The 10503-nt window shown below is 39.5% G+C and overlaps 1 protein-coding gene across 8 annotated transcripts in view; it reads left to right on the forward strand.

The window, feature by feature from the left end:
* The first annotated feature begins 6740 nt into the window (after positions 1–6740).
* The window catches only part of Ccdc73 (coiled-coil domain containing 73), a 118509-nt gene continuing 114746 nt past the window's right edge, over positions 6741–10503 (forward strand). For 4 of the 8 annotated variants that reach the window (XM_031371223.1, XM_031371229.1, XM_031371230.1 and 1 more), the window contains exon 1: positions 6741–6934. The gene's annotated coding sequence lies outside the window, so the exon portion shown is untranslated. Of the gene's footprint in view, positions 6939–10503 lie in introns of all 8 variants that reach the window. The other 4 variants (XM_031371225.1, XM_031371228.1, XM_031371224.1 and 1 more) reach the window with 2 other exon arrangements.

A 10503-nucleotide genomic window follows, 5' to 3' on the forward strand; every position in this document is an offset into this window, starting at 1 on the left:
GTGTGTGTGTGTGTGTGTGTGTGTGCTTGTGTATTTGTATTTGTATGTCAATGCCCATGGAGGTCAGAGACTTTGGATACCCTTGAACTGGAGTTACAGGTAGTTGTGAGATGCCTGATGTACATGCTGGGAACTGAACTTGGGTCTTCTCAAGAGCTGAGCCACGTCACTAATGCCCTCCCCTGACATTTTTATCAATCTGCATAGCACAGACTGATCTCAAACTCATCATCCTCTTGCCTCAGCTTCCAGTGTAGCATTACAGGTGGGTGTCACCATGTTCAACATGGAGATGGATCCTTGGTGAGCCCCAGATAAAAATGGTTGCTAAGATCTATAAATAATGAATGAGTTTGCATTAATGAGATGTGACAGGATATCTGCTGGGAGGTTTCTGGAAAAGGCTTTTCTCTCTTCTGAATAGTCACTAGACAGTAGGGTATTGTTCTTTGTCTTTGTATTATGTACCTGGATGTTCAACCCAGTCTTCAGACCCGAAAACTGTCATGCTAGCCATTTTGAGATGTGGCCTACCTCAGGGCAAAACAAAGTGGATCATTGAGAAGATCCAGGAACATCTGAAGTCCACTGCCTGCTTTCCTGAGGTCTGAAACAAAATATTTCCTAATTGATTAATTCAACTTATATAGAGTTTTTCTGTTATCTGTAGTAAAGAAAAAAATCATCCTAATAATAATTAAAATTTTTACCCCTAAAATGCTGAATTAAAGTTTCTTTTTATTTTATTAAATGGAAATCCCATCAAGCCATCTTAGAACCTATTATTTCACTTTCCTTTACTTATGGGGAAGACCTGTAACTTGAGATGACTAAGAGAGAGAACTATCTAATCACTATGCAGTTTTCTGGTTAACTGGGAGATTGATGTTATTAAAACACCAGTTAGGAAGTCAGAATGAGCATTTAATTAGAGTGCCAAGAAAGTATATTTATAAAATTGTTGTTACTCTTCCACATCTTTAGTAATTTTTCATTAGAGTTTATTCTCTTTCTTTGTTTCTTTTTCTTTTTTCTTTGTTTCTCTGTATAGTCCTGGCTGTCCTGGAACTCACTCTGTAGACCAGGCTGGCCTAGAACTCAGAAATCCTCCTGTCTCTGCCTCCCAAGTGCTGGGATTAAAGGCATGAGCTGCCACTGCCCGGCTCTTTCTTTGTTTCTTTGTGTGTGTGTTTATGTGTGCTTGTATAAGTGTATGTGTATGCATTAAAGAGTCAGTCCCCTCCTTATACCATGTGGGGCCCTGGGATCAAACTCACATTGTTAGCCTTGGTGGTGAGTACTTTATGCAGTGAGTCTTCTTGCTGCTTCTTTATTAAGTTTGACTTAGAAGTTCAAACAAATAGAACACTAACAAAGATGAATCATTCTATTGCAAGAAAAAAAAAAGCCAAAGTCTGAGGAGAGATCTAGAAGAGTAAAGTAATATGAAGAACAATTCTGTCTTAGTTACTATTCTATTGCTGTGAAGAGGCACTATGACCAAGGCAACCCTTATAAAAGAAATCATTTAACTGGGCTTTTTTAGAGCTTAAGAGGCTTAGTTCATTATCATTACATCAGCTTGACAGCAGGCAGACACGGTGCTGGAGAAGTAGCTGAGAACTATTCTCCTGATCCATAAGCAGGGAGAGCAACCATGAACCTAGTATGAAGTTGAAACCACAAAGTCCACCCCCAGTGTCATACTTCCTCCAAGAAGGCCACACCTACTCCAACAAGGTCTCCTAATCCTTCTAATCTTTTCAAACAAGTTCCACTCCTTGGTAACTGTATTGGCTGGTTTTGTGTGTTAACTTGACACAGGCTGGAGTTATCACAGAGAAGAGAGCTTCAGTTGGGAAAGTGCCTCCATGAGATCCAGCTGTGGGCATTTTCTCAATTAGTGATCAAGGGGGGTAGGGTCCCTTGTGGGTGGTGCCATCCCTGGACTGGAAGTCTTGGGTTCTATAAGAGAGCAGGCTGAGCAAGCCAGGGGAAGCAAGCCAGTAAGGAACATCCCTCCATGGCTTCTGCATCAGCTCCTGCTTCCTGACCTGCTTGAGTTCCAGTCCTGACTTCCTCTGGTGATCAACAGCCATGTGGAAGTAAGCCGAATAAACCCTTTCCTCCCCAACTTGTTTCTTGGTCATGATGTTGTGCAGGAATAGAAACCCTGACTAATACAGTAACTAAGCAGTCAAATATATGAGTACATGGAGCCCATTTTAATCCACATCACCACATTTTGATACTCTTAAAACTTAAAAGAGATTTAAAAAATTTCATTATGTGTATGTTCATGTGTGCATGTGCACACAAATACAGGTTTCTGAGGAGGCCAGAAGCATGTTAGAGTTATAAGTGGTAGTTGGGCACCCAAAATTGGTGCTCTTACCTGCTGAAACATCTCTAGCCCCACTTTTCATATTTCTTTCCATGTGCAATATGTATGTAATCAATAAATTATAAATTAAAAGTAGAACCTCTTTCATATATAGCTCATAATTTAGATAATGTCTTATAATTGATTCCTCCATAGTATCTCAAATTCTATAGATGATTGACATGTTAAACACATCAGAGTGAAAAGTCAACAAATCCAGCAGTTTTTGGAGAGATTTCAGCCAAGGTTGATTCTACTAATTGTTACATGAAAGTTTGTGAGCTATAAATAACTTCTACTTCAGTTACTTATCTGTAAGTATTTACTAAATGTGTGTTTTGTGTCAAGCACTAGACTGGGTCATAGACACAAAATTACTAAGACACAATCTCTGATTGCCAGGTTGGTGGTGCATGCCTATAGTTGCAGCAATTTAGAAGTCTGAGGTAAGATGATTAATTGGAACTAGGCATTTAGTCCTGTTATTGATAACACAGCAAGGACCATCCCCCATCCCACCCTACCCCACCCCCCAAAATAAAATAAAATAAATAAATAAATAAAAGGGGCGGGGGAGAAAAATGGAACTTTGTCCACAAGCATAAACGTAAATAACTATAATGAAGGGTGTTACAGTTGTGTAACTGTAACAAGCTTCAGTACATGTTTTCACTGCCATGTGTACGTAGGCTGTAGAAACCTGTTCATTTACTTTGCATAGATATTATCTCTTGTTATTCTCTTAGGGAGTCATTGTGTTCATTCACAACACATTCTAGCTATGTAGGATGTGAAAAGTGTGATCTGAGAGAGACTAGTTTGGGAGACATGTAAATATGATCACTCCCTTTATTACATCAACTAAAAACAACATACTTTCATCCTTTGACAATTATGGTAAGAACTAGATTGAGATAGTGTGGGACTTTAATCTACATCAAGTGCAAAAATAAGTCTGCATTATAACCAGTATTCACTGGTTCAATAGATTTTATTATCATCAGGAAGACTCTTAATTACATATATGTAAGACTTCATTAAATGGATTGATTAGGTAAAACAGGAAACAAAGAGGGAAGAACACTGGAAAGATGAGGAACTCTCATCAGCTGATGTGGGTTAGGTGGAGTTAAAAAGATTTTGTATTTATTAACTGGGCACAATGGCATATGCTTTCAGTCTCAACACTCAGGAAAAAAAGAACATGAATCTCTGTGAGTTCGAGGCCAACCTGATCTACATAGTGAATTCTGCATCAGTCAAGACACATAGCAAGAAGCTGTCTTAAAGATTTTAGTTGTAGACAGAGACAGGAAGATTTCTGAGTTTGAGGCCAGCCTGGTCTACAGAGTGAGTTCCAGGACAGCCAGGGCTATACAGAGAAACCCTGTCTCGAAAAATAAAACAAAACAAAACAAAACAAAACAAACAAACAAACAAAAAAAACCAGACACACCAGAAGAGGGCCTCAGATCTCATTACAGGTGGTTGCGAGCCACCATATGGTTGTTGAGATTTAAACTCAGGACCTTCAGAAGAGCAGTCAGTGCTCTTACCCACTGAGCCATCTCACCAGCCCCCAGAGATCAGATTTTTGAAGTTACCTCCTTGAACACATGTATAGATATCGGAGAACAGCTTTTTGGAGTAAGTTATCTCCTACCTTTAGATAGAGGATCATTACCTGATGAAGCAACTCACCAACCTCTTTGATTCCTTTTATGAAATAAGGTCTTGCTATACAGACTAGGCTAGATGCTTCTAACTCAGTCTTCTCAGTGCTGGAATTACAGGTTTGTACCAACATGCCTAACTAGGCTTTGATCTGGATGGCTCTGTGGACAACTAAAATATGTTCCTGCCCTGACTTCCTTCAACGATAAACAATGATGTAGAAGTGTAAGCCAAACAAACCCTTTCCTCCCAAACTTACTTTTGGTCATGGTGTTTCATGATAGCAATATTAACCCTTACTAAGACAAGGTGGTAGGATCCTTGGAATTGGAGTTATGGATAATTGTGAGCTGCCATATGAATGCTGGGACTTGAACCACAGTCCTCTGAAAGAGCAGTGAGTGCTCTTAACCATGGAGCCATCTCTCCAGCCTTGAATTATTTTATTGAAGCTTTAGCTTGCCTCTCAACTTGGATAGTTTTATGAGACACAAAGAAAAATAAAGCTGAGAACTGTTAGAACAATGATTAGCAAGCTCCCTTGTTGGCATTGCTAGCTAACATCAAGCTATTAAAATATTCTTTGCAGCAGGAACAATTATACTTATTTATCAGTTCTGAATGACTAAAAAAATATACAGTTATCCCATGTTATGACTTGTTTAGTTTGCTTATTATTCCTTGAGAAGCTATAAGGATAGTTGTTTTCTGTGTTCTCTCATTGACTATATATAAAAGAAAAAAATTCAAACATAGTTTAAGATAAATACACATAGTTGTAAGTTGAAAATGTAAAGCTCGGAGAGCAGGAAGCTAGCTTACAACACTCAGGCATGGGATCCTGGAAATAATCTGGAGAAACATGGATAGAAATTATTAGAAGGGGATGGTAAAAGCCAAACACTTCTAGATTTGATAGTAATGTGAGACAGAGAGCTTTACAAAGCAGGAGAGAAAATTCAGAGTTTATCCCAGAGGAATTGGCTCAGTTTGGGGGTGTTGCAAGGTTACTAGAAAGGAGCCAACTCTAGACACCAATAGGCAGCTACAACTAAAGATAGATAAGCTCATAGGCTGGAGAGAAGGCTCAGCGTTTAAGAGCATGCTCTGCTCTTCCAGGGGATCCAAGGTCTGCTCCCAGTATCCACATTGGGTGGCTTAACCCACCTGTAACTCCAGCCCCAGGGTTTTTGGTATTATTTTGTGTATATGAGCATATTTTGACCTGTATGTATAGTTGTATACCCTATGCATGTCTGAGCCAACATTCCAGCTTCAATATTCATTTTTATTTTTAATTATGTGTGCATATGTATGCAAATGAGCACAAGTGCCTGGGAAGGCCAGGAGCATGGAATCTGCCTGGCACTGAAATTATAGCTGCTTGTGAGTCACTGCATTTGGAATTGAACTCAGATCTTCTGCAGAAGCAGTATGTGCTCTTAACCACTGAGTCATTTTCCCAACTCCTAAATATGTTTTATTGATAGCATAGTTAGATCAGAGTCCTTTCAGATTTTGGTAGCATGGGCAAGCTCTGTAGGCCTGGAACATACTGTATTAATAGTTGCATGGAATGAGTTCTCAACTGTGAACCATATTGTTAGGTTTCAGAACAGAGAAGAGGTGCAATCAGTAAGATTAGAATTTCTTTTTCTCTAAAGTTAAAAATTATCTCTGTCCCCCTCCCTCTCCCTCTTCCCATTCCTTCTCTTCTACCCCTTCCCTGTTTCCTGTTCCCTTCTCCCTGGCACAGGAAGATGTAAGAGGACAACTTGTGATAGACCTAAGAGGTCATCAGGTCTGGCAGCAGGTGACTTCACCTGCAGAGCCATCTTGTTTGCTTCCTACATTTCCTTTCCTATGTAATATTTCACTTAAAAAACAAATAAATGAAAAACATTGTCTTCTTGATGAATAACACATTCATAGCCGGGCAGTGGTGGCGCATGCCTTTAAACCCAGCGCTTGGGAGGCAGAGGCAGAGGCCAGCCTGGTCTACAGAGTGAGTTCCAGAACAGTCAAGCCTATACAGAGAAACCCTGCCTTGAAAAACAAAAAAACCAAACCAAACCAAACAAAATAACACATTCATGAAAAATAAACACATCAAACATCCAAAATCATAAGATTTTGGCATAATGGATAGACATCTCCTCCTTCCTGTTCTTACAGCGTCCATTGTTCCTAATCAATAGCACTGTTTTTTTTATTGTTGTTGGTTTTTAAACTGTTCCAAAGACTGTTTAAAATGAACATAACAGAACATGGTGGCACAGTTCTTTAATTCCAGCCCTTTGGGTGTAGGGACAGGTAGATGGATCTCTGTGAGTTTCAGGCCAGTCAAGGATACGTTGTAAGACACTGTCCCAACATCCCTCCCTCGCCCCCGCGGTGGTGGTACGTGCTTTATTTCCAGCACTCAGGAGGCGGAGGCAGGTGGATGTCTGTTTTAGAGGCCAGCCTGGTCTACAGAGTGAGTTCCAGAACAGCCAGGGAAGGAGCCCTGTCTTGAAAAAAACAAAAACAAAAACAAAAAAAACCCAAAAAATCCCAAACAAACAAAGGTCTAATACAGACCGCTCCAAGTCCTTAAAGGGGGCCGCACAAATGCGGACTGGAAACCGGAAGCGCCTTTGGGTAGGAGAAGATGACCCGGATGCTGAGCGCAGAGCGGTCTTCGCTGAGGTGACGCATGCTCGGCGCTGTCAGGAAGTCGCTCTAACATTTTCACCTAGTGTTCTTATAAAGGTTGCTCTGGCCCTCAGGTGTCCCACCAAATCCTCGCGCTGACTTCCCGGGCCTGGTCGCCCTCGAGTCTCCTGTCAGGAGAGTCTAGAACCAGCCACCACAAGCCGCCATCCATCAGGTCTGCTGGTTGGTAATGTGATTCTTGAGTTTTCTTAATAGGGTTGTGTGCTTTAGGGTGTTTGCTTTTGTTTGAACCCGCTTTTACGTTATAAATACAGCGTTATAATGTTGGACACTTGTCAACGGAGTTGACTGCTTGGAATTTTTTTGTCACATTTTAAAAACTCAGTGAACTGGAGGGTATTACTTTACAAAACAGTTCAAGCATAGGGCAAAAATTGTAACTTCAAATCATGGAGGTATGTAAATATTCAAGGAAATGTTTAGATTTTCCGTTATTCTTCTGGTAATTTTATTCTGTTAGATTTTGAGTTTTCAGACAAGGTCTTGATACAAGGACGTCCTTGTCAGACAAGGACGTACAGGAGGACGTCCAAATTTTTTAATCCTCCTGCCTTAGCCTCGGAATGCACGGATTTGACGATATCATTCGTTCTTCACGTGTGCTCTTTACAGACAGATTTAAATGGAAATTTGCTGGGAATAAAATTTCTGTCTTTAGCCAAGCAGTGGTGGCCCACATCTTTAATCCCAGTACTTTGGAGGCAGAGGCAGGTGGATGTATATTTGAGGCCAGCCTGGTCTACAGGGCTTGTTCGAGGACAGCCAAGGCTATATAGAAAATCCGTCTCGGAAAAACAAAAACAAACAAAAACAATGCTCCCCCCAACAAAAAAACTGCTTCCTTAATTCCTATTATGGGTTTAAATTATTCATACATTATTTTGATCTACCTCACATTGAATTTTAGAAAAAAATGATTGTGAACTGTCAAAGAGTTTAAGGGAACCCATATTAATTGTTACCTTCTGTTTCGACCATGTGAAGTCCATTAAGAGCCATCCATTTAGAGAGGAATTGGTCTTTGATAATATTTGATCATTTTCTCTTTTGTCTTAGTTGTGACAAATGTCTATGACTATCTTTGTTTTATACCTTAAGGAGAAAAAAAAAATCCAGGAGCCTCAAAATCAGCAAACACTGTGTGGTAGAACACATTCTCTAATCCGTTACAGCTCTTCAGCCAGTTCGACTATTGACAAAACCCCTTCCTTGGCTTATAGGTTGGTCTGAGGTTGATAATGTATAATGTGATGACCGAGGAAGTGTGCTTTCATGGCTTGAGAGTATGTTTAATTACTGCGTTGGTTTTTAAACCAAGGTGCCCACTAGGCGGCAGCATGGTGTTTGCAGTTTCTTGAGCTCTGCCTGACATAAGCAGACTGATGCTGTGCCAGTGTTAATCCGACAGTAATGAATATTATATGCTGAATGCTTCTTACCATTCCAGGACCTGACCGAATGTACATATCTCAATCATAAAAATTCTAGGTCTGAGGACATTGCTTTTTATTCTCCATTTACCATATAAGGAAAAAGATTAGATAGCAACAACGCTTCGTAGCCAATAAATGACAGAGCCAGAATGGGAACTCGTGTGCTTAAACACTACTCATGCTAACCTAACTAAAACTGTCATGTGTACCCAAACTCCGAAGGTCCACACTTAAGATAAGAAACTTGATTTATACAAACATTTAAACTTATTTGTACAAATGTCATTTTGCAGAATATTTTAAGCAGATTGCAGAAATTCATAGAAGTATATAAATATCCAGTGAAATTTCTAGATTTTTCTTGACTCTTCTGGCAATTCTCTTATTTTTGTTTTGCTTTTTGAACTAGGTATGAGGCAAGCATTGTTTAACGTGTCCCAAGACAGTTATGTGTGTGCTAAGTCACCAAAGGCTTTAAGATATCCTCCAGTAAAGGAACATAAAAATCCAACTTCTTATTAAAATCAGAGTTTTCCTAAATTTTGTAGATTACATCTCATATTAAGAAATATATTTTAGGGGCTGGAGAGATGGCTCAGTGGTTAAGAGCACTGACTGCTCTTCCGAAGGTTCTGAGTTCTTACAACCATCCGTAATGAGACCAGATACCCTCCTCTGGTGTGTCTTAAGACAGCTACAGTGTATTTAGATATAATAATGAATAAATCTTAAAAAAAAAGAAAGAAATATATTTTAGGCTTAGCAGTGGTAGTTCATACCTTTAATCCAAGCACTTAGGAGGCAGAGGCAGGCAGATCTCTGAGTTCAAGGACAGCTTGGTCTACAGAGTGAGTTCCAGGGCAGCCAGGGCTACAGAGAAACCCTGTCTCAAAAAACCAAATTAGGATTGGGCATGGTGGTACATGCCTTTAATTATAGTAGATGAATTTCTACATAGTGGGTTCAGGAACAACGAGGATATAGAGAGACCCTGTCTCAATAAATGAATGAATGAATGAATACACTTTAGAGCCAGATTTTGTAACACATACCTTCAGTCTCAGCAGTCTAGGGCAGGAGGACCAGGAGTTCAAGGCCAGTTCCTGCTACATATGGAGTTAGAGGCTATTCTACATTAGACACTGTGCCAAGAGAGAAAAGAAGAACCATTAGAAGTTGAGGGCTTAGCTCATTGGTAGAAGCTTGTATTCTTAGCACTAAAACACCAAAAAGCCTCTTTACATGCTGGCTACTGTTTCTATCTTATTTTTATATATACCAGTACTTCATTAAAAGAAGACTTATCAAGGCCTATTACATTGATTTATTTTTATTTTTGACATTTATTTTTATATTGTGTGTGGGTATTTTGCCTGTATGTATGTGTACCAGGTTCATGCAGTACCCAGAAGAGGGGGTCAGATCCCTTTGGAACTGGAGTTCCAGACTTTGTAAGTTTCCATAAGGGTGCTAGGAATTGAAAACTGGTGCTCTAGACAAGCAGCCAGTCCTTGTAACCACTGAGCCATCCCTCTAGCTGCCTACACTGATTTCTTGACTTATGAAGAGATCAACCCTGCAGTTTTACTGCACTGTTGGATTCTGGTTTTGTGTGTGTGTGTGTGTGTGTGTGTGTGTGTGTGTATGTGTAGAATTTATGAATGGAGCACATGCTGGAAAATGTATAAAGGACTACAGTTGAAGAAAGTGAATGATGTTATGGTTGATACTTTTTGACAAATTTTCTGTCAGTTGTGGTAACAGATAAGTGTGAACAATGTTATTTAGTGGGAAATTATTCTATGTAATTAACTTAGGCCAATAGTGAAATGAAGAAATTGAACAATTGTGTAGATTAGAATTCTCACAGTTTTGGCTTAGGAACTTGACAGTACCTTTAGTAGTTTAGCTCACATTATTATGGTTCATTTGATCCTTACATGGAGGAAGCGTTCAGCTTCTTCATATCTGAACACATCTCAGACTTTATGTTTACCTTAAAATTATAAAATTTATGTTAACTCTCTGCCTCTCACAAAACTTACCCACAAGTTTTTACAAGAATTTTTCAAGAATCTCAAAATGCTTTTTTATAATTTTTGTAATACAGTAATTTAAATATTTATCAAATATCTACTGTATTTTCAAGATTTGTTTCCCTCTTCTATATAATAAGTGAATAAATCTTTGAAAATTAGCTAGTAAGCCAGGCGGTGGTGGCGCATGCCTATAATCCCAGCACTTGGAAGGCAGAGGCAGGTGGATTTCTGAGTTTGAGGCCAGCCTGGTCTACAGAGT

This window comes from Mastomys coucha, unplaced genomic scaffold, assembly GCF_008632895.1.
Source record: "Mastomys coucha isolate ucsf_1 unplaced genomic scaffold, UCSF_Mcou_1 pScaffold15, whole genome shotgun sequence".
Lineage (NCBI taxonomy): Eukaryota > Metazoa > Chordata > Mammalia > Rodentia > Muridae > Mastomys > Mastomys coucha.